Source organism: Dermochelys coriacea, chromosome 4, assembly GCF_009764565.3.
Source record: "Dermochelys coriacea isolate rDerCor1 chromosome 4, rDerCor1.pri.v4, whole genome shotgun sequence".
Lineage (NCBI taxonomy): Eukaryota > Metazoa > Chordata > Testudines > Dermochelyidae > Dermochelys > Dermochelys coriacea.
The window spans coordinates 89,108,635-89,133,932 of record NC_050071.1 but is presented as its reverse complement, the minus strand read 5'-3'; the positions used below and the strand labels follow the sequence as shown (position 1 = coordinate 89,133,932).

The 25,298-nt window shown below is 39.4% G+C and overlaps 1 protein-coding gene across 4 annotated transcripts in view; it reads right to left on the bottom strand.

The window, feature by feature from the left end:
- The window catches only part of SGCZ (sarcoglycan zeta), an 833,511-nt gene that overhangs the window by 540,085 nt on the left and 268,128 nt on the right, over positions 1-25,298 (bottom strand). Inside the window, exon 1 of one of the 4 annotated variants that reach the window (XM_038400961.2) lies at positions 3,967-4,088. The exons of 2 other annotated variants lie outside the window; for them this stretch is intronic. The gene's annotated coding sequence lies outside the window, so the exon portion shown is untranslated. Of the gene's footprint in view, positions 1-3,966; positions 4,089-25,298 lie in introns of those variants that run through there. One more of the 4 variants, XM_043513763.1, reaches the window with a different exon arrangement.

Genomic DNA, 25,298 nt, shown 5'->3' with positions numbered 1-25,298 from the left:
ACCTGATGGGAGGGCTGATACTGGGGATACAGGTCCCATCACCTAGAGACTGAAGGTCTGTAGCTACCCCCAGAGCAGGCATCACCAGGTCCTGGAAAGTAGGCCTAGGAGACTATTGTTTACAATATTCCCCATACCTGTAGTGCAGGTTCCTGGATCCTTTAACCCTTCAGTCCCCCCCCCCCCCCAATTTTTCAGTTGCTTAATTAATTGTATGGGGTTTAAACTCAATAGTAGTGATCTGAGTCAGGGAAGTGGCCAGTGAGGAGAGAGTACTCCAGAGTGGGGATACTCTAGCCTCTGTCCTGAGAGAGGAAATGATGAAAATGGGGGATTAAAGCTCCCAGGGATCCTGAGCCCCGTCTTATCAGGGTTACAAACAATGGAGAGAAAGAAGAGTCCTCAAGATCAGGCATGGACCCATTCTTTTGGCATCTGATTTCACTGGGGTAGTATAGAAGCCAGGAAAATGCTCCATGATAGCAGGTCCATTCTCCAAAGGTTTTGTCATAGCTTTGGAAGCTGAGTGTTAATATATACCTTTTCTTAACAAGAGGGCTCTGCAAGTTTACTTTGCTATAGTGACAAAGTAAATATTTGTAATGATGCAAGGTTTAAAGTTAAATATTTGTGATATACTAGTGGTTTCATATTTATAAACTGCTAAGTTTTGCTACACTGATTTCTGCTCAACAGCTCTTCATCTTTCTATTTAATGGTGTATATAACTGAATCCATTTTGATAGAACAGTAGATTCTGGAATGGTCCCAGAAACAGTTCCTTGGCAAGCCCCATTATCACACTGCACCCAACTTCTCCTGGACATAGCAGAGAATTTGGTTCCTGTACTCATGAGCTTTCCCCAGTGGTCAGTTTTCTATGAAAAGAGTGTTCCACTGAAAATGGAGAAGACCTAGGCACATAGACAGTCTTACTTTCAAAAAGACTGGATTCTATCTATAGATATGTTCCCAAAGGCCTCTTGTTCCATCCAAATCAATAAGACTGATGCCTTTCTAGTAGTCAGCACTGTGCTAGGAGGTTGGCAAAAATACAGTACTATTCTAAAAATCAAGTAAGGCAGTGTTCCCAGCTCAGTTCCATTCTTCAACACCTGAATCATCTTTCCTGCTAGCTATTTATACCACACTGACAGTCATTGCTTTGCCAGATAGGTTAGTTTATTAATGTAAAAACTGAAAGTGTTAACAGGTAGCAAATTAGATGCTATCAAATGGAAGTGTCTACTAAAACTAAGCCATTCTAGTTTTCCAGTGTTTTGTTTCCGTTCAGTTACTTCTCAGCGGATATTGGAAGATTAGGTGAGAGAATTTAATCTACCAACAGTTCATTTCTGGAAATCTACATGCTCATTCTATATGAATGTTTTGTTTGTGTGTTTCATTTAAATTCATTCATTTCATCGTTTCATTTAAATGGAAAGGAATGTTGCAATGTCTGACCTACTTCATTTTTTAAAGTACTATTATTCTTCCATATGGAATATAATGCTTTACACTTACATTGCACCATCTATGTGAAGATTATGGGAAATAATTGTAGGCCTTACTGGAGCCCTAGGCATGGAACAGCCTAAACCAAAGGCTGTGCTTGGAATAGTAACATCTAGAGATCAGCTAACCAAGTAAGCCCATTGCTGATGGAAGAGGATGGTACAAGAACATTCAGACTTCTTAAGTAACACTGTAAATGCAGTCCAAAGAGTGTGGTACAACACCACACCAACCCCTTGAAAAGAGGATAGGATGACAGGATAATGGACCAAAGTGTTTTGTTTGAATTAGAGGGTACAAAGGTAGTTAACATCTGGAATGTAATACACAACTTGTTTGTAGCAATGTGTAAAAAGAATAGTCATAGGAGGGGCATATTTGATTGGCCTAACGGACAACTTTCTACTATATTGATTGAGCTAGCACCTTGCTGTGGGCATAGATGGGTTAGTGTACTGTTACTGTTGAGACAGGGTACTGGGACTGCGCTTTGACAATAAACTTGGATGAGTGCCTTCACCAAACTGAGCCTATCCTCTTTCTTCATGAGTGACATTAAGACCTACTGAATTAGCAAGCTGCACTGTCTGCTGGTGCAGCTAACACCCGAGTTCAACCAACCACATAGGAGCAAAAACAGACACTCAGCAGTATAATGCTTACTTTATAGGTGAAGAATCTCAGGTAGAGATTTAGCCAACATTACACAGAAAGCTTGAGGCACAAGCAGGTCTCTTGATTGTTAGCCCTCTGTCTTAATGATAAAAGGGCCTATATTGGTTTTCTTGGTCTCTGTCCTTAGTGTTAAGATAACTCATGAATCAGACACAAATAGTTCAATAAATGTTAACATACAATTCCATGAATATAGCCTCATTCTTACTGTGTTCAGTTTCTGACTGCTCTTTTTGGTTGTACAGTTTTTGTACAAAATGCAGACTTTTTAAAAAAAGTCTTTTCAAAATCCTCAAGCCCAAAAGGGAGCACACATTCAACTTTCAGAAAAAGAAAAGATCCCAGGAGATCATAATATAACTGAAAAAAATAAATAAATAAAGAACTACATAACACTTCAACCTTTGCCTGAGGGAAGCACAGCACTCCAGGGATGCAATAACTACCAACAAACTGTTTTATACACACATCCACCAAAAGACCAAAGGAACCTTAAAAGCTATAGGAAGAGAAGACTTATCTAGCAATACATTTCTTACATATTTTCTCTTCTAGAGACTGACTTGGAGTTACAGTCAACACTATGAAACAAGCAATCTTTTGAAAAGAAGTTTCTATTCTGCACTATCTTCAGGCTCTGGAGCAGAGAATGGGAAAGATGAACAAGTACTGTGTTTAATATTTGTATACCATGAAAAGATTGACACAATGACAGGATCAGCAATCATGAAAGCAGATGCAGATCAGAAAGTCACAGCAAAGTAAATAGAGAGAAATGTACAAAGTGAAACAGTGTCTAAAGGATATTTAATAGAAACAATAAAAAATACAGAGATACCTTAAAAAACAGAATAAACTGTCCTAGATTAGCGATATGCCACTTTTGCTAAGAGCAGTCATATCAACATGTGAAGGTGGTTGAAGATCTCAAACATTCTGATTTGCCTTCAATAGATTTTCAAAGAGTTTATCAAGGCAATGGAGGAAATTAAGATCAAGTGACAAAATGTGTGAATTAGGCATAAAGTTGGCTGAGCTAACAGGTTATATTCAAATCCAAGTTAGACTTAGGCTAAGGCTTGGATTCTGCATATTATTGTTTTTGTTTAAATTTCATACACCCCTGCAAAAATCTAGGTATGTTACAGACAACCTAAACACAAGCCTTAATCAAATATAAATACATCCCATAAATTTACATACCATCTGCTTCACAGCCTCCACCTAACTTTTTCTACAATGCCTGAGAAAAAAGGCCAGTTTGGCTGTGATTATTGAAGGTTACCAAATCTGGCTCTATTCTGTCCCATTTCAGGTCCTTATCACACTGGTATCTGAGCATCACATTATGCTGAGAAGTTCCATAAAATTTTGAACAAATGGAAGAAATCTAGCAATATTTCAGCCACTTTGGATCATAACAGTGCAACCACTAGTAAAGAGACCCCTGCAACGGGTTTGGATTGTAGATGCTTGCTGGAGCAAGCATCTATGCTAGTTTAGTTTGTAGAGAATACCCAGAGAGGGAGAGAAAAAAAAAATCTACATTAAGATGGAGTTAAGTTTGAGAGAGATTGTACAACTAATTTAAGGTAAAACAAACCCAAACATTATCACAGTGTTGTAATTGTCACCAAACCAAGCATTGCACACCCAGGAAATTCAAAGCTAGGTTGCATTTTAAAAGATAGCCAAACATGTTAAAGTATGGAAAATGAAAAATTAGGGTACCCAAACAATACTAGTGATACTGTAATAAGGCCCTCTGGCTCCTACCTCTGCTCTGGTCCACAAACAGCTCAGAGACCCTTGTGCTGGTCAAACACCTTGTATAATTTATTTACATGTCTCTTTCTCCCCCTCCTCACCTTCATAGAGTTCTGCTCTAACAGTCCTGGACTACCACAAGCAAAGCAGAGAAGAGCAGTCTCCTATCTTTTACTGCCTTTTGTGCCTATTTGTAGCCTCTGCCTAATTAGCTTAATTAGCCTTCCAGCTCTCCTCCACTCATAAATTAGGCACAGCTCTGTTTAATCAGCTTTTCTGTATTGTTTGATTGGAGCTGCTGTGAGGAGAGGGCTGGCTCAGGTGTTCTTTCCCAGCACTCTGCCACAGACACCAGGCAACAATCACCCAATTCTGAATAATGCATTATAGTGTTTGTAGCCTCAGATTAAATAAAGTTGATCTTTTAATACACATTAAATGTATTCCTTTTCCCCCTTCATAGTTTTCTTCTAATCTTCATGTGTCACTTTTTAATTTTTTTTAAAAAATATATAGATTGAGTACAGCTTAGGAAATATTACACTGCTTACAGTGTACAGGCAAGAGGAACGCACAGCTTTTACACCAATCTTCCTTCTTACACAACACCATGCTAATTCAAATATCCTCAGCAGCATGCAGGCTCCAAAGTACGGTTAGCCTTTAAACTGTATTGAGTTCTTTAAGAGCAGCGTAGTCAGTCACCTCCATCTAAGTACTGTCTCTAGAACAAACCTGAATTCTCTGGACTAATATAATCTCTAATTTTTGGTAAGAAAGATACTAAACTTATAATTCTGATGCCTCACCTATGCTATGAACATAGTAATGTATTATATTACTTTCACCTTTCTAATAATCTTTGCTTCCACTGAGTATTATTTTATTCCTTTCTCAATACAGGCTACATTCCCTCTGTAAGGGAAAAGAAGGACCAGCTAATAACAAAGATTATCAAAGCAATAACATTTCTGCAGCATAATGGTGTGTGCATGAAGCCACAGAAATACTTATGTATTTGGCCACTAGTGGTGGGCTGAACAGGAAGATAGTGGAGCTGAGAATAATCGATGATGCGCTTTCAAAACCTGAGGAAGCATTAGCCCAGGAAGTGCCAGAAAATTTTCACTTTGGAAATCAGAGAGTGAAATGATAACTTTGGCTGGATGTATGTAGCAGTATATTGCACCTGTTCTCTCTCCCTTCACCCGAATCATCAATAGTTATATTTTGAAGCTCTTCACATTCACTTTTCTCAGTGGAGGAGAGGTAGAGAGGAGGACTTGAGAATAACAAAGGGAGATGATGGATGAGTTTATGAGGAGTAGAAGTGTTAAAGATAGGGTGTCAATAAGAGAGTTAGCCAGGTCCTTGTGGGCTGTGTGATGTCACTGAATGTTGGAAGAATCAAATGGGAATAAAGAAATAGCAGAGAGGGCTGGAGGAGAATCAAGGAAGTCTTGGAAAATATCTGGATGATCAGGACAGTCATTTGGACAACGAAAATGTTTTAGCTGACACCACATAATCAGAGCCGGATGAAAGAACATAATGTGACACGTGTTTCGATGACCTTAAAATAGTAAAGAGGACCTGAGCAACACATAGCAGCAATAAAGAGCTGTGGATTGAGGTATGAGAGTTCAGAGAAAATTAAAAGGATGTGGAACTGTGGACACACTGGAGGTAGCTGAAGTGGGTGTCAAAGGAGTTCAAGGAGCACTCAAGATGACTGATATCCATCTCTGAAATACAAGATATTTCAGAGGTTCTATAATTAAACAAGCAATGAAGTATCTAATCACTAATGCAGCTCAGCATTGACCACATGGTAACTTGTTGTGAACTTATCTATATTACACATAAATAAACTTTGTTAAAATAACATAATTAAGGTTGAGAAATCAAGCACTTAAAAGTTAAGAAATACCAGATTTAAGATTAACTGCACCCCCCACTCCCCAAAAGCAAGGTCCTAGGACCTGGGTCCAAATTGCTTGCACACCTGACTCAGTCTGATTTGTTTGTGGATGGAAGGGGGACTTGGGCCAGAGCCCAATCTTAATATGCAGTGCAGGCATATCTTTAGGAGCCTTACACCTTTGGTGTAAGTTAAAGCATCTCTAACTTATGCTGGGGTTGGGGTGTGCAGGATTGTGGAGTTGCAACAGACTTCTTGATTGTCTTTATTCGGCCTGGAGAATTTAGCCCTGTGCTCACACAAATATGTATTTTCCCAAACAAAAGCATCAGTACAAAGGTTTAGGTGTCTTAAACTCCTGTACCACAAACATAGCTATAAAAAATAGCCAGGAATTATCTAGTTACGCCCTCACAACCTACAATTGTGATTTGCATCCTCCAGAATACCTCATCTAAATGAACCACCCACACCAGACGACTCCTTCCAATATCTTCTCACAAAATATGCAACCTTTGATTCCAAATAAGTGGAATGATGAGAAAAGAATGATTTTAAAGAAATAAGTATGATTCATATGAAATGTTACTAAGGAAATAATGTCAAATGGGCTACCGAATGGATGGCTTCATGAAGAGGCCTTGGACTGTACTGCCACTGGACTGTGCACAGACTCCACTCCCCCAGACATCAATATCTTCCTCCTAACATCCCCTCCCCCAGCATATCCTTTTAATCCCCTACTCCTTGCTTCCCAAAACCTCAGGCACTCTGCCTGCCTCCCCCATATCCTTGTTTATCCCTTTCTCCATCAGTCCCACTCATACTCATCAAAGGGAGCCACTCATGAGCTGCCATATAGAAGGTGTATGGAGGAAGGGAGGACCTGAGGGCCCACGAAGGATGAGTGAGGATGTGGGCAAGAAGCATGAGGAAAAAGTGAGGCTTATCCAAACCCCAAGTGCCATCTCTCTCCAGGGCTCGTCTCCCATTATCATCTTTTGTCTAAGCTGCAATCCTGTCTCCTCAATATGCCTGTGAGGTATGTATCTGGAAGAAAGCAGTCTGGCAGCATCTGAAAATGGAAGTAGTTTATGGAATTTAATTGGCTAATCTCAGCATAGCTCATTGTGGTTATTCTGCATAAATGGAAAAGCTATTTACTCTGTTTCAGAAGTTTTTATGTCTGAGGTGAGCCTGTGAAATTTGAAGTTTGTGACAACCATTATTGTTTAGCCAGAAGAAGCTAAATATATATGAGAAAAATCAAGGCAAAATTTCAAAAAGGAAGCATTTTTAAATGTTTCTTCAGCCAAAGTTAGTATTTTACTAAAGAAATCCAAAGAAAATGCAGTTTTTCTATTAAAGGCTATTGTGCCAAATTTGGTGACCAAATTCAATCACTTAAGTGTAATACAGAGGTACTGTATTTCAGCCACGCTGTAAATGCAACTCTCAATACATCCTAACTATGGAACCATGTCCGACACCTCCATAATGCACATGGAATATAATGTGATAATATGGTGTGGTATAAAACTGTCACTAGTATGGGATGGCCACATTTGTTACAATGGCTGAAATTTACCCTTGTGCAAGAGAGAAGCATGAGGCTTATGCACTGCTCAACAGGAGCTTAAGTTGTTCATGGGTCTTGTGTTGGCCCTCTGCATAGGGGTGAATTTCACTTATTTATGTCATCCTGAGCAAATGTCAATAAAAAATGTATATCACACCTTTTCATATTTTGCTAATATTATTAGAGAAGAGTTATTTTAGAAAATGTGGACAATTTTACCAAAAAAAATTTAGTTGTAAATTTTATATTCAACTGCATGGAAAGACAGGTTGTCTTAATTACCACAAAAGGCACATTAAATTAGTTGCTGTGCTGCATCAAGTATTGAAATCTCTATGACAATACTCTTTTGCTTGCCTGCAATGTGGCACAAGCAGTTGATTTAAGCACATGTAGTGGTGCCAAAGAGTACAGGCCAAGGAATGAAATACATGTGACTACTACTGCTTTTAACAGTCTTTAAACGTTATTTAAAATAGTTGCATTTCATATAACCTGTGTGTCACAATTTTAAAGTCTAGTATCTCAAGAACAGCTGTGGTCGAAATGGATCTTTGGAAAGCCTGGAAGCCCTGGTATCCAATAGGAAACATCACATCCTTTTAGCCTAGCAAATCAAAGAATATTGGACCATAGGATGTCACTGCTGCAGGGCAAAGTAGTTCTGGTCCTGGAACTGAGGGAGTGGAGGTGGATGGGAGGGAGGCTTTTTTGTTCTTGTTTTTTGTTTGATTTTAAGAAAAGGTATCTTTGAAAGATACTGAGCCATTTCAACTGGAAAGAGATGGATTATAGGTAGAGTATAGGTGAGGGAAAAGATGCAAAATAAATGAAGTTTATTCATGTACTATATTTAGGGTTGGCAGAATTCATTTTTTTTATAATTCCAATGGATAATATCAATGTTTATTTTAAAGTATTTTTTCCATTTTTAATCAATATAAATGTTTACAACTATGGGGAATTATAGGGCAGGTGACACAATGTGAAGGACAGGTCAGACAGTTATTGACAATTATTTAATGACAGTAGATATTGCAATTCAGAAAGTTAAAGTATGATAACGATTAAAATACAAATTGTCAACATCACATTTAAAAATATACAAAGTTGATATCCTTAAATCAAACTCTTATAAGTTCTCAAGGAGCATTTTCTTATTTTACCTATCTGTAAATTTCTGTTATTATTGATGGAAATGTGTTTTCATTGGTTTGTTTGTGTACGGTGAAATGGGTGTTTTCTGACATTTACCAATAAAAATCTAATCCTTCCAAACCTATGTTGTAAGCTCTTCAAAGAAGGAGTAATAAAAAGCCATGCAGATATATAACACTTTATAGAAATGTAAGGAATAAACTATAAAAAGATACAAACATAGCTTTCACTGACACAATAGCCTGCTAATATACATGATTGTTTTAAAATCTTCCTTAAAGTGTGAGGCTATACTGATTGAGACCTGGCACATGCACTAGTCCTGACTTCTGAAAAACTCAATTCAATAGCTTGATGCAGACTTGGCAGTGAAATAAGGATAGACACCTGCATAGAGTTAAGCTTATTAAACTTTAACACAGGGCAGGGGAGCTACCCCTAGTCTCCTGTACCAGGCAGTTAATTAGTTCCAGTGTAGGAGTTACAGGGCTCTTACCATATAAACAATAACTCAGGGTAGGCTCACCTCAGCCTACCTCCGGGACTTAGCTCACTCCAAGTCCTAGTGCCCTTCCTCTGCGAGGGAAAAGAGAGAGTGCAGAAGGTGGGGACCTCAGCCTGCGATGAGCACAAGATCTGACCTTGGTCTGCAAAGGCCATAAGGTCTCATCCTGTCACATGAGTCCAAGCCATCACAAAATGAAAGGCCTTTTACCTCTGGGAACTGTTCATTTCATCATTTTAAATGCACTAGAAACCAGCCACAGAGGGTGCCAGTCACTAGCTTGTTTCCACCCCACCCAACCGTAATGACTGGTATCACAACTCCTTCCCAATCTATTCCATCACTTTTCATAGCCATATGTCAGCCAATGTTCCTGCTAAGTTTTGACAGGCCATGTGTGCCAAAAATTTCTTCTGTGCAAATTGTTGTGCTTCTATGCAAATGTTTGTGTACGTGGTGTTTCACCATGTGCACAGGGTTTACAATCTGTGTGTGCACGCACACGCGCACAGCTTAGAGGGAACAGTGATGTCAGCGCCTCCATCTGACAAATATAAGCCATCATCCCTGAAAAACTCAGGCAGATTGTAACAGATGTGCCTACTTTGTATCACTCAACCCTCTGTCTCCAGGAATATGCTGGTGACATCCCTATTCACTTTCTTTCTAGACTTGTCCACGTGGGCTGGGTCTGCAGCTCCCTACCAAACCTGACTTGCGAGCCATACTAACCTAACCTCTAACCATAGTCTGCCAATACTAACCTAACCTCTCAAGACGTGGTAGGAGATAACTGTTGTCCCTCAGCAAGTGTCTCCCTCCCTCGCTGCTGGGACTGCTCCCTTTAACCGTGGGCTCCATCAAGTTCTTCCACCCGCTGTGGCATTTATAGACAGTTTTCCCTCTATGCTAAGTGTTTCTCCCCAAGTTCTGTTTCATCTCCTCATGTGAATATAAAGAGATCTCCTTTATCTCTTCCCACAGTATTTCATTGTAGTTTGGATCTCTTCTTTGTGATGAGTAAGCCTTTAAAGTTCAATGAAAATTCACCTGGCCCTAAAATGGTTTTTTTTTTAATTCTAATCAAGCTTTTTACTGCAGCTGTTCAATTCATCAGAAGTTTCATAGTACCCCCTTAATACAAATTTAAGTTCAGGAAAAATAATTTTACACAATTGAGCTGATGTAAAAGACTTTATAGCCACTGATAACTGGATATAAAAATATGTACATTTTAGACAAGTTGACTAATTGGGAGAAATACATCTCCTAAACTGTAATATTTTGATAAAAGTTTATGTTTTATGAGGCACATTGGAGTTTGAACATACAGTTTGTACTCTGACCCTCTGGAAACGGTAGGCTCTGGCCTGAATAAAGTGTGTATGATCAATCCCTCAGAGTGGTTTTAAAAATAAGGGCTAGATTTTGAGAGGACCTCACAGGAATGCACAAAAAGCTTTCTCTTCTCTTACCCTGCTCTAGTGATAACATGTGGGAAAAAAAACAAACCAAAAAAAGATGTTTTAAAAATCAGTTTAATCTAATCTCTCCAAACTACAAACACTAAAATGCCTCAATCATAATTAAATGGTTATTGAATAATATCATGACAGGGCAAAGTTAAAACTGTTTGGCTGTCTTAGTTGTACATTTCCTACATTAATATGTCAGGATTTTGTTCAAATTTAACCTTAACTTCTGAATTTCCTGCTAGATAATGCTCAGTTCTGAGATAATCATGACATCCCTGAAATGTATTTAGCCTTAAATTACTGACATATATTCTCTCAGCCCTAACTCCATCTTAATGTGGTTGGTATCTGGGAATGTTCATTAAGATTCAGACAATTTTGTTTGTAAATTGTACTGTTAATTAATCTTACATAATATTAGTATATTTATCTTAAATAACTGTACTTTGTTATCCCAACAGTAAATTGGACATTTCTTTGTCCAATATGTGCTTGCACTATCATCTTTCTTTGTAAATTGCCATTTTAATTGACCTTTTGTTCTAATTTTTATAAGCCAGGTTTTGAAAAGAAAGGACTTCGTTTTAATCCCTGTGCATTTGTACAGTTTACATGATGATGCTCAGTATCTCCTTGTCAGGTGTCATAGTTTCCAACCTAGGCAATGGGGTTGCTGAGCAGGAGCCTTGTTCTTTGCACTTCTGCGCTGGAAAGCTACATATGGAAACTGCAGATGATACCGCAAACAAGGGCTATATACGTTGACTCAGACAGATCAGCTGACTAGCAGCCAACTGCTGATTATACTAAGAGGTGATCAAAGCTTCCTGTTCCCTACCACACCACTATCTGAGCAACTAATTGTTAGGCCAACCCCTAATTCCAAGTTCCTGTCTCCTTACCTCATTCCCACTCCTTGTTCCTGCTCCCAGATCCTGACCCTAGTTATTAACTTCAGCTCTGACTTTTGGCTCCAACTCCAGCTTCTTGGTGTGACTCCTGACCACAATCCTGGGCTTTGACCATTAGGTTAGACTGCCCACATATGGGCCCTGCCACCTCTCCCGTCCACACAGTATTGCCTGCAAAATAAATACGATATGACAGTATCTGTTTACTGATCAAAATGCTATTAAATAATATCCAATGTGTCTCAGTGGTTGACCAGAAGAAATTGTTGCCATATTAATATTTCACAGGTTATGAAGCATGAACCTAAAATTTATGCATCAGAGTCGAAATGAAGTAAGCCTTCTGCATTCAGACTACCGGATGACCCATCTGTGAAAATATTAAATGAGTTCTGCACAGGTGTAATGCTCATCAAAAATGTTCATGCACAGCAGTTTCTATAAAATTACCCTCAATTAATGGAGTAAATACAGTGCAAATGCCCACTTTTGTGTCTTAAATAATTGATTATAGGATTTTGCTAGTTAGACAAAAGATTTGGGTTTGATTTTTACTGTGTATAATTACAAACTTAACAATGCTACAGCTCTGCTGTCCTGGATAATTTCATACTGTATGTTTTGTTTCAAATATTCAGCATTCAGAATATCAAATGTTCTAAATAGAACTGTGAAAAGGACAGAAGTTCTGTTTCACAAACGTTTTTTTGAGTTTTCAAAATGTGTCTTTATTCAAAATTGGACTGAATACTGAAAATTGCTTAATTCTCTGTGAAGGAACATTAAAAAAAGCATTTGGGATCAATTGAAAAATTTTGCTTCAACAAAAATCAAAACATTTCATTTTGATTTAGACTTTTATTATAATACAAAATAAAACACATTTTAAGAATTCTTGTAAAAATAAAGAACTGAGACATTTCAACATTGTCAGAACTTATTTCCCAGTTTTCTTCTGGAATGAAATTCTCATGAAATCAAGCAGCATTACATCAGAACTGACTATTCTGATAGAATATGATTCCATTGAAGTTTCTCTGATGGGCTCTAGATATAATACTAGTCAAGGGTATAGATATATATATAGTGTCATAGTTGGGTTTACAAGGAAAGTGGTGATGCACGTGACATAACTATATGTCAGATAGCAGGACTGAGCCCTATATGACAAAGTTTTGAAAGTGCCTCAAACTGGACTCCAGTTTTACACTTGTAATCAATTGTTGGGCAATTTTGTGGCACAATTGCATTAACTGCATGATGAATGTACACAAAGTTGGAGGCTTACTTATAAAGAAATAGCTTGTTAATATAATAAATTGTTTAAACTTTGCATAAAGTAAATTTATTTTTGTCAAAAGCACTCAGTTTTATTTGGAAAGGATTTCAGTTCCTTTCTTTTGTATTTAATGACATTACACTAATTAAAATGTTTCAATACCCCTTTTTAGTATTTGTATGAATACTAAAAAATAATGTTAAATAATTTTGTGCTTGAGAGAACCCCAGGCAGAGCTTCCAATAAATAAATACATACATAAAAATTGTTGATTATCTTTGAGAAGATAATAAATTAGGGAAACACCAATGCCTAAACAAGATAAAACAGAAGGTATCTGCTGCTCAGGGCTCTTTGTTTTTAGTAGTTGATCAAATACAATATTTTCAGAATAGCAGTTATTTGAATACAAATAAAATGAGAATACTCCTCCATTTCCTATTTACAAATGTGAAGAAAAAAACATTGAATATTTCATCCACTGATGCATACAACATTTCCTGAAGTAATTCATATTCTTGTGTCAAGCAATTTTTTTTACAAGTATTTTTGTGAGAATCAATGTTACCAGCATGACAAAGATTAAATATCCTGTGTACATTCTGTTGGTGTAAATGAGAAAAAAAAAACACCACAATTGCAGCAACATTTTAAAGAGTAACTTTTAACTGATAGTTAAGTGATCACAGTAGGGAAACAATGTTTGCCAAGTAATATTTTAAATTCAGCTAAGAAGAAGTTAAAATGGGTCATTTATAAAAAAGGAACATATAAATCCTTTTGCAGTTCATAACTTGCTGCTTTTGTTGTGTTTGGAAATTTAAATTCCCACCCAGGCACCACAGCTGAGGTGTGAATAAGATTTATATATCTTTTAACATGTCCAAAAAGGCCAAAATCTTCAATTTTTGTGATTGTACATGTGGTTATCATGAGAATACTGAAATAAATCAGAGCTATCTCATTTTGTAGATCACTTAGCTCATCTTAAGTGATCATTCTCCTTACAGTGTATATGATAAAACCCATTGTTTCATGTTCCCTGTGTGTGTGTGTGTGTGTGTGTGTGTGTGTGTGTGTGTGTGTGTGTATATATAAATCTCCCCACTGTATTTTCCAGTGAATGCATCCGATGAAGTAAGCTGTAGCTCACAAAAGCTTATGCTCAAATAAATTTGTTAGTCTCTAAGGTGCCACAAGTACTCCTTTTCTTTCTGCGAATTTTTTTCTTGCTTCAGAAAACAATCCTGTCTGCAATAATCTGGGACTCTCTAGCACAGCACTGGCACCATTGCAAGCTGTCTCCAATTGTGAGGCCATGGCTACTTAAAAAAATGTTTAGAGGTTAGAGTTGTTTTTGATTCTGAAAATATTATAAAGTGCCTTGGATTTGTAGTACATAGACAAGTAGTTCGGAAGAAGGCTGTGTTGCAGGGAAGTGTTCTATCCCAAATGATCTAAATAATTGATGGAAATTAGCAGGAGCAAAATGGAAACTGTGTAAATAAACGATAAAAGTAAAGGTATTCCAGTAAAGCTGGTCTTTACATTTCTGCAGCCCCTTTAGAAGGGGTGTGCCTCAAATGCCACACCTGAGCCTCTCAGGGTTCACCCCGGACTACAGCAGCAATGGCTACAGAGGCTCAGGCTGCTTTTCCCAGATTGCTAGGGTCCAGGCTAGAAATGGAACTGGTTAGCAACACTACCAAAACCAGTCATAAGTCAAAGCTCAGAGACAATATTTTTTGTTTTGACTGTATTTGTAGTGGAGAAGAGGAAAAAGTGTCACAGTTAGTGAGGACCTAAGTAAGAGAAGACTTTGAGTCCTTTGGGATTTCTGGGACATTGGGCAGTGTCATCTCAGCAGAGACCAGAAATCCAGGAAGCTGAAGCGAGAGCCAGCCTAACGGCACATTTGAATCCAGACCAGAGAACCACAAGGATGATTGTACTACTTATTAGTTTATTTTGTGTTTTAAGCTGGCCACCAATTCCAGCGCTGCACCACAAATCAAAGGCTGAGCCTTAATTCTCTCTTTGTCTAGGCAGGTGCTGAGGGGGAGCACAGGATGTTGTGAACTGGCTGTAAATGCTGGGAGGGATAGTATATATATATATATATATATAGTCCCCTATTGTGAGCTCCCCATAACTAATAAAGCTCCAGTTTGATTACTCTGGAATTGTAATCACTATTCTCTATTTGTGTGCTCTTACTGACACTCTTCTATATGAGATTGGGGTGGAATATTTTCCCAAAGGACAGCCCCTCTGTGCTCTCTATACTTGGAGGGGTTTCCTTAGGTGGAGGCCCTGGGCATCCCTATAGGTGAACCCAGGACTCGTAACCTTGAGGGGAAGGGGAGAAAGTTGTAGCCATTCCTCAGACCTAAGTCACAGTCCTAATCTCTTTATCTTTGACCAGCAAACCTCTTTATCCAGCAGGGATTTTTCCCCATCTCATCTCTAGGTATTTCTAGAGTTACAGTGTGTTTACTCCCCAGTGAGAACGCAAGTGCAGCAGTGAACAGTCCAGTGGTCTACTCAGAGAGGTAAATGGTAAGTGAACTGTTCTTTACTGTTGTGTAAGGATTTTTTTAAAAGCTCCTAGGATATCACAGAAAGCGTGTGAGAAAGGATAGAAGAGATTGTTACAAGGGAGATTTGAAGACCAGTGGAGCGTTGATGAGTAGGAGAAATGCAGTACAACTTCCATGGTATGGCAAGAGTTGGAGGAAAAGCCTCAGACCAGCAATGGAGAGACTGCATGGACAGAAAGATAGGGAGAAATGAGGAGAGCAGGAAGTAACAAGATACTTGAGGGAGATCAGAGCTAATCATTTTAAAAACAAGGACAAATTTCAGCTTGAACTAGAAGTGCCAGGGAAGCAAACACATTTGCTTCCAAAAGAAGCAGGAAAACAGACATGAAGAGGTTAAGTACTGTAAGTACTTGTCCAAGACTAAAAAGAATGTCATTTGTTCCTGCACCTATGTTGAGAATTCAGTGCTAAAGTGGGATGGGGAAATGTAAGAGTTCACAGATCCAACAAAAAAAAAATTAAAGATCCATCTGGTCACTGAGGGACATTTGCCTTAATAAAGTTTCTGATACCAGATCATGATACCCCTCATCATACTTTTTCAGAGCACTTTAAGAATTGGATCATATGCCTTTCTTCTTTACACATGGTATTATCAGGAAGGAGTTAAAATTCAGCCAGCAGAAAAGACAGAAACTTCTGAGAAGCAAGGACACTGACAACTGTAAACAATTGATAAGCTTATATGGTCAATGCCCAATCAGTAAATCAGTTCTTAGAACAGAATAAACCCTCCCTTCACAGCCCCCCAGATATCTGTAAGCACTCATCTCTACCCCCCCTACCCCGCCTCCTTCCCCCTCAAGGTAGCCATAGATGCTTGATTCAATAGAATGACCTCTCTATGTATGTACTGTTACTATTTTCATCTTCGTTTAGGGTTCTCTCTTGATTTGTAACAATGTCTGTCTCTGTATATACAGATAAATGCAAATGAATTGATAAGAGAAAGTATATAACTGGCCACTATGGCACCATATTTTCAAAGCTGCTTGTCAGTCTTCCTGGTACCATGAATAAACCCTGTTCAGTATTGTCTGTGCTTGCCTGATTCTTGGGGAAAAGAATCTTTTTGCCTAACAGTTTTGACGCAGTTAGCAGGATGTGATCGGGAATCCTCGGAGAGTTTCTCTCAACCAGGGATAGGGATGAGTACCATTTTACTTACCACCTCTAGTGTACACCTTGGTTTGGGACTCTCCGAGACACCCCTTCGCACCCCTTTTTTAAAAGGGACCACATATAGGATGCACAGGCAAAAGGACTGAATGGGACTGTGTTTGTGGCCAAGATCATTAGGGTGCAGGGATCGTTGGAGGCGAAGGCTGCACTGCCAAGTACCGAATACCAGGATGTGCGCTGCAGTAAACTGAATACAAGGGTGTGCACAGTCGGTCTCCCCTGAAGTGCTGCTTAAGTGAGTTTCAGGAAGCTGGGATATAATGTCTTATGAATTGGCCCAGAATGCATCAACGATACCCTCTACAGGAGGGAGACTCATTGACTGGCCCTGGGGAACATCAGTGATGTCTTCCACAGGAGGGAGACTCATTGATTTTATAAAAGAGAAACATGAGAAGGTTAAAAAAACCATGGCAAAAGATGGATGGAATGAGGGTGTGAGTATGATGGATAGCGTGTTGTGGTGGTCTCGTCACACAAAAGAAAGATTAGGGAAAGTGATCATAATAATGTATTGCGAATATGAAAGAAAATTACAAGAGTTGGAAACACTCCAAAAAGATCTTACATCAGAGCTGAATCAAAAGCCAGATTGCAGCCACAAGCTGAGTGAGCTTGAAGCAGAAAACAAGGCTCTAAAAGCAAAACTGTAAAAAAGAAAAAAAACTCTCTGCACATCATATTGTTGCTAGCATACAACAGAAGGGTAATTTTACTGACAAAGACCAAAAATGAAATTAATTGGAAACACCTTGAGAAACAAATTCAGAATTGGAACCTGGCAAACATGGGGGAAGATCAAGATAATTGGTCCCCTCCTCCTCCACTCCCCCCCCCACCCAGAATTAAGTGCCAGTGCTCTCTTGGCCCCTCTCCAAGAGACTACTCGGTGATCAGGGACAGGTGAAAATAGAGTGGCTCATAATACTTATAAGCACACTCCTCTCAGCACAGAGAAAATGAGAGGCTTATTGAAAAATGTCCCTGATCTAAAAGACCAAAAGGTCCAAAGACCCAAATTTGATATTCTGGAAAAGAATAAGCCAGATGGTTACCACCTATATGTTATATCCCAGGGATCTTTATATCTTAATAAAAGCTAAATGCTCTGATCTATCATGGGCCAAGATCCCTACAGAAGTACACCGAAATGGCGTTTGGGCCTCTGTTAAATTTGAATCTGAAAATGATATAACCCGTGCCTGAGTTTAAGGAAGCCGTCCAAGAAGCCTTGGAAAATGGAGTTGGTAGCTGGGGACTGATCATGGGCTGCAAACAAGGCAAGGATAAGCCTGACGCTCAATATTGTGAGAGAAAGTGGGAGATGCATTGCAGCAATGCAGGTATTGCAGACCCAAAGAAAACAGATCAGGGATTTTTAAAGATGTTAAAGGAAGGTTTTAACTCCCACCTGCAAACAGCCCTTAATTTGGGAGTGAGCCCAAGCTCTGATTATGAATCCATCTGTATGTGGGCCTCTGAATGCGAAGCCAGACAGGGCAAAGAGATAAAGAGCAAGTCTACTCACATTGCTGTGGTAAGAGCAAAAGATAATGTAAACTGTTATAACTGTGGATGTCTTGGACATACCCAAAAGAACTGCAGGCGCAAGGCCCAAGAGCCTAGTCAGGGACAGAATCACGGCCAGTTGAATACCTGCAGTACCTCACTGCCCTTTCAATCTGGTCCTGGTCCCATCCTTCCCCTTCCCCCTACCTCACAGTGTTTTGTATGTGCAGAAACCAGACATTGGGCAGCTGGATGCCCAAGCCGAGTAGCCCTGGGCAACCGGCCTCAACCGGTATCTGAACCAGCTGCCAACCCTTACTCACACCTAAGCAAAGAGGAAATTGCCAGGCTTTTAAATTCCATGACCAGCTAGGATCCAGCGCGCCCCCCCTTGCCTGTCAGTACTGCTCATGCAGATATAAATTCTTTGAGGCCATACTTACAAGCATAGATAAGGGGCTGGCCATGCACAATTCTCGTGAACACGGAAGCATCTGTTTCCATTACTGACCTCCCCCTCCCCACTACTAAACAGTATATTACTATTTCAGGGGTAGGAGGTGCACAACTCATGGCTTACAAAAACTACCCTATTCTTGTAAAATGTAATCTATTCTTCTGGACTCAGCCTTTTTTTTTTCTCTTTGAGAGATTTAGTGATGAAACAAAAGTCAGAATTGGATCATATACCTTTCTTCTTTACACATAATATTAAATATTGAGAAGACAATATATGATGCAAGATGATAATCTTTCAGATACTAATCTTCTGACTGGACCCTTTTATAGTGTAAACTGCTAGAGTCTTCACCCTGTCCCAACAACATACTATGTATAAAGTCAAAAGTTACTCCCCTTTTGTCACCAAAAGTAACTTCAACTAAAATTTACAAAATCCATCCTTAGCCTTATCTCCAGTCTTCACTAAAGCTGGACAAATAATTGATTTCTTTCAGTGCTCTGGCAGTTCCAAAAAAATTGAAAAAAAATTCATTGAAGTTGAACCAATTCCAAAAATGGGGGAAAAAACCACCAAGTTGAAAAAAAAAATTCTTTCAGATCAAACAATGTATGTGGTTAGACCCAAAACATTTTGGGGGGCAGTTTTAAAAGGGTACATTCACACAATAACCAGAAGAGGAGCTAATGGGAGCGTTGCTACTGCTATCTTCCTTATAACTTGTAGTCCAATGCTTAGGGCCCTGGCTAGAATATGGAAGAACTAGGTTCAAGTCACCATCGCTCTGATGTGGGGAAAGAATTTGAACTTGGATCTCCAATATTGCAGGAGACGCAAGTCAGGTGTGGGACTTTCTCAGTCTGTCCTGGTGAAGCTGTTCCACTTTGTATAAATATTTATTAGAGCAGGGACTTGAACATGGAGCTCTCACCACCAGGCCATAGATTTATTTTCCCACTCAAGCTCTGGCCCACTGATTATTCACAGTGGCAATTCACAGTCATCCAGCCATGATCATTACACAGAGTAGCTGCTATATGGAAATGTACAATGATAACACAAGGCAGCCAGCAGGAAAATGCAATCTCACACTAGCAAACCTGTAAAAGAAGAACAGAAATCGGTTGAAGTTTATGGTAATGGATGGAAACTGCCAGCAACCCATTTGGTAAATACAGCTATTTGGTCTAGAGGTCTGATCAGGGTATAGCACCAGCACTTCATATGTGCAGCATATGGAGGCTGAGAATTGTTTCCATGAACAATGGAAACAATCTTAAAAAATATGGGAATGTGTTCAAGAGTGCCAGCTGTCTGGATGGAGAGCTCAGTGAGAAACTGAACAAGTGTATGCACATATACAAAAAAATCCAACTCTTGGCTTGGTATCTGGAGTAAAGCAGGCCCACCAGTATACCAATGGCTACCCTGTAGTGGTATTATGATGAGACCACAAGCCACTAGAGACAATTTAAGTCTAGCCTTGTCCTTAGTGCCCCCAAAAGATTTCAGTACAAACTGATGCACCACTCTGCATGTTTTATAAAGATCTCTTCCCTACAGCAGTCTGCCTGCTGCAGCATTTATTATTAATGAAACACAGTTTGTGATTAATAAAGGTACATCTACCCAGGGATAAAAAACCTGTGGAAGTAGAAAAAGGAATAAAGGGAATTAGAACGCAGACATCTCAGTTTTTGGAGTAGAGCAAGAGTCAGGCTAACTCTAACTCTAATAACGCAAACCTTGAAGGCAGGGCCTGGGTGAGTGGGAAGCGAGTGGGAAAACTGAAAGAGATGCTGTTTTGATCTTGTGTTGGTAAGAATTGGAATGCATACTGTAGCAGGAACCGCTGAGAAAAAGTAAGATATCAGGAAGGAATATGTATAAACAAGATGTGGCTGTTGATCATTATTGTATACAGCAAAAGGAAATAAATGTTTGCCCTAATTGTTTATCTAGCAGAGACCTGCCTAAGAAGGGGGAATCCCTGTCTGTTCGCACTCTCCCCCTTGCAATTGCTTGAGAATAAACTGTCTCTGACTTGTTGCAAACAACCTAAGAGTGAAGACTGTGTTTTTCTTCCACAACCAGTATACCGATGGTTACCCTGTAGTGGTATTATGATGAAACCACAAGCCACTAGAGACAATTTAAGTCTAGCCTTGTCCTTAGTGCCCCTAAAAGATTTCAATACAAACTGATGCACCATGTTAGGATATAGATATTTGGGCCTGCCTGTAAAGGCCTATATTTTAAGAATATAGGTATATGTTTATCATTTAGCTAGTAATAGAGGTATACAAGAAAGAATCTGTGTAAGGGCCTTCTCTCACTGTGACAGTCTGAGGCCCTGTTCTTAGACCAATGCCTTTGGCTAAGCAGCAGAGGCAGCCATAAGCTGGGAAGCGAATGGTCACATCCTCACATTCCAAACTAGTAAATATGGGGCTGTTAGGACGGTGATCCGATCTATCACCTCCAGAGAAAGGGAAGAGCCTAGAAGATGTAAAAGGAAATTTAGGTTAATAGTTTTCTGTCTGGTAAGAACTCACTTATCAATAGACACAGCTGGGAAACCCTTATGTCTTTATAGATGTAGTTGTGAAATCCTCACTTCTGTACTGTTTTGTCATTATAGTTCCCACTTTGCTATTGCTAATTTGCATGGTCTCTGGTTCTGTGATTGTTCCTGTCTGCTGTATAATTAATTTTGCTGAGTGTAAACTAATTAAGGTGGTGGGATATAATTGGTTAGCTAATCATGTTACAATATGTTAGGATTGGTTAGGTAAATTTCAGTAGCATGATTGGTTAAGGTAGAGCTAAGAATATTACTATATAAATTAGGGGCAAACAGGAAGTAAGTTGGGATTCGAAAATAAAGAAAAAGGTATTTGGATTTAAGCTTGCTAGAAGTTCACTCCAATAAACATTGAATTGTTTGCACCTTCGGACTTCAGGTATTGTTGCTCTCTGTTCATGTGAGAAGGACCAGGGAAGTGGGAGAGTGAAGGAATAAGCTCTCTAAGTCACCACTCGGCATGTTTTATAAAGATCTCTTCCCCACTGCAGTCTGCTTGCTGCAACATTTATTATTAATGAAACACAGTTTGTGATTAATAAGGGTACATCTACACAGGGATAAAAAACCTCTGGCTGGCCCATGACAGGGCTCAGATTCCAGAGCTGAAAAATTTCTGTGGAGTCATTCTGGCTCATGCCTGAGCCTGAGTTTTGGAACCCTGCAAGGGTGCCTGGTCCCAGAGCTTGGGCTCCAGCCCGAGCCATGTCTACACAGCAATTTTTAGCTCTGCAGCCGAGTCAGCTGACCCAGGCCAGCTGAAGGCCTTTTGTCCCTGTGTAAACATTCCCTAAATCACAAGCTTAAACTAAGTGAGTTAAGGGCTTGCAGGTTCTGAGCATAAGTTTCTACTATAATGTAAATGGTTAAGGGATAGAATTAAGGGTTCTGCCGGAACTTGAATTTCCTTACTTTTATTCAGCGGGTTTCAACTAAACTTTGTATGACATTATTATTTGTACTGTGGTAGCACCAAGGAGTCTCAGGCATGGATCAGAACTTAACAGTTGCATTTAAATTACTAATTTACTTTATCATGCTTGGAGACTGATTTTGTTGAAGTCTAGAGTGACATATCTCGAAATGTGTGGTGTCTCTCCTATTCCTATGTGATTCTGGTAAACCAAGTGCCCACTCTGCCAAGGCTCCAGGCATTAGCTAAGAACTGACAGACTCATAGCTGGAAACCAAACCAGCTCACCTATACCTTATTTTTGTTCAAAACTGGTATTAGGCTTATAAGAATGTATTTAGACTGGATGAAATGCATGCAAGTTGTTGCATGTAAGAAACTCACTTGTAATATCAGTATTCCATGCTATAAGGAAATAACTTTGAAAATGCTTGCTCTGAACTTGTGAACCCAAGAACAAGAATCGTCCACCCTGCCCATTTGGATAGATTTCAGACTATCAAAAATTAAGTGGGTGACTACAAGACAAAAGCTTTGTTAATTAGCCCTTCCACCCATAGAGAAGTACATGCAGAGGGCCTTGTCCCATGGGTTTGAAGGCTGGAAGAGGGGAATAAAAATAGTTGACATGAAGTTTTTTCATCTCTTTGCTCTTTGAACTCTCACAGGGCCAGAGACTCTAAATTGAAGTGAGTGATCACCTGGGGTTATCCCTGGGTTTGCCCCGAGAGACATCTTGAATTGAGAGATAACTACAGTTATGTCACTCTTAGAATTTAGATTGCAGCTCATTGTGTATATAGGTTTTCTTGCTTTAACCTGTAAATAACTCGTTTCTTTTTCTTATTTATTAAACCTTTATTACAGGATTGGCTACAGCTGTTGTCTGTGGTGTGAGATCTAGCATACCAATTGATCTGGGGTAAGTGACTGGTCTTTTGGGACTGGAAGCAATCTGAATATTTTGTGATTTTTGGTGTAAGTAACCAATCATCACTAAGTCCAGCTTGTGTGGTTGGTAAGATGGACTGAAGAGTCTAAGGGGACTGTCTCTGACTCCATAATAAAACTGTTATAGTGATCCAGGAGTTCACATTTGTTACTGGCTTGGTGAGATCTAATTATAGAATATACCCCCTGTTTGGGATGTCTGTCCTGTTTTTGACAGTCTGACATGGGGTAGGCACTCATGGTCATGAGCCACTCCAGAAAGCTGGATACATCTGTCGAAATGTGTGTTGTCTTCTCTATGCTTGGGTGTTTCTTCTATTTTATCTCAGTTCTTTCACTTTTGTGAACTACAATAAAGATTATAGAGTTTCTCTCCAGTCCTATGCTCTTTAAAATGGACTCCTGCAAGTTTTATCTCATGTTCTAGCAAGGTAGGGCAAATCACTACTGAAAGGTCACTCATACTTCCTTTCACTAGCAAAAGGAAAGAAGCTCTTTGCTTTACAAAGATATCTGAAAAAAAAAAGTGTTGTCACTTGTGCCATTGTGATTTCTAGTCTTACAGGAAGCATAAAGGATGGAACTGTAGTCTCTTGAGCGCAACAAGCTGTAATAATCTAAGAAGAGACAGTACTGTGAATTCGGGTGGCATGACTCCCTACAGTTTCTTTTTGCCCCTATTTCTTCCACGAGTTGCAAACAGTACAATAAAGCAGTGAATTACAATAAGCTACGGGTGGGTGTGCTGGGTGTTCTTGGATACTAGAATGCAAGGGCCAAGTCGATGCAGCAGCCTGAGGAGGAAGTTTAGTACTGCACACCCAGACAGGGTTTATTGCTATTACAGTTCATTCATTTTGAAATTTAATTATTTTAAAAGTATTAAAAACTTTTTGCTAAGAGGGGTATGTAGCATATCAATGCACCTTGAAAAACAGTTTGTAGAAGGATAAGAGAACACAGTAGGGTAAAGGTCCTAAAAGCATTTTCCCTACTAATTTGAATATAGTTGATGATATTTTTTCCAAAGACTTTCTTCCTTTTAAGAATACATAGAATGGTGTGTCATTTTTCTCCCCCTCTTACTCTACAAGAGCCCTGCTTCTCTTTCAGTGAAACCCAACAACCATTTCAGTTTGCTCTCACAAAAACTGTTGGGGGAATATTGTACATTTCACAATATTGTACATTTTAGTCTTTCCAAGAGCAACTGAGTTAAATGTACCTGGTGGTCCACAAATCCATTTGCCGCTTAGAATGCTTGACTCTTTGGGGTGAGGGTAAAAGAGGTGTCTCAGGTGTATCTGATCGCTGTGGCCATGTTTCTGTGGGGGGGGGAGGAGGAGGATTGATTTATCTAAGAAGTCATTTCAAAGAAGTAACGTGATACACAGGCAAACCAGTAGCCCAGGTGCACTGTTCAGCTGCTGCTGGAAAAGTCCCCTGTTTTCAGTAAAAAGCTGGTTTAAAATTCCCATTCAACCTTTCTTTAACTAAAATAAAAGTGGAAAGATTTTGATTTGGAGAGAGGAGAGAAATTTCTGTTATAGGGTCAAATCCTGAGGTCCTTGCTCAGATACCCATAGTGAGGCTCTGTGCTCCCATACTCCCTTTCTCCAGTCCACTCCTTGTTGTCATGTCCACTGGCTTTATGACCTCTTAACTTTGACAGTGCCAGCACATGGGAAACACAGAGACCTTAGTCTACTTCCCCTGGAGTCTTCCTTAGGAGGCATGATAGAAGGTATGAGCAGGTGATACTGACTCAAGCCATAATGAGGAATACCTGCAGTGTGATCATGCCAACAATGTGTGAAAAACCCACCTGCCCCTCCCACTTCAGTCCACATACTCTTCATGCATGCAGTCCCAAACCTGAAGAGATATTAGTAAAGAGAAGGGAAAAGTGAAGGTGGAAGATCTATTATAGGAAGGGGTAGGTGAGGGTCTATGGCCTAAAATGTGCAGGAGGTCAGACTAGATGATCATGATGGTCCCTTCTGGCCTTACAGTCTATGAGGCTCTGAGATACAGAGACTCCACATTCCTCTTCCTGGTTTTTCAGACAAGGATTCTCCAGTCTATCTTCCCATCCATAAACAAAAGTGAAAGGGATGGTATAGGTCCAATATATCATAATCTACCTTCCTTGAACATAGTAAAGGTTGTTTTTATTTTGTGAAGTACAAAATAAATGAAAAAAATGTTCCACAGATGCTAAAAAGCTTCTTCCTCTTCTTTTTAAAATAAACTTCACTTTCCCACTTGGGGTATTTTGGTGTTTATGGTTATGGAGTGGCTTCCCATTTAG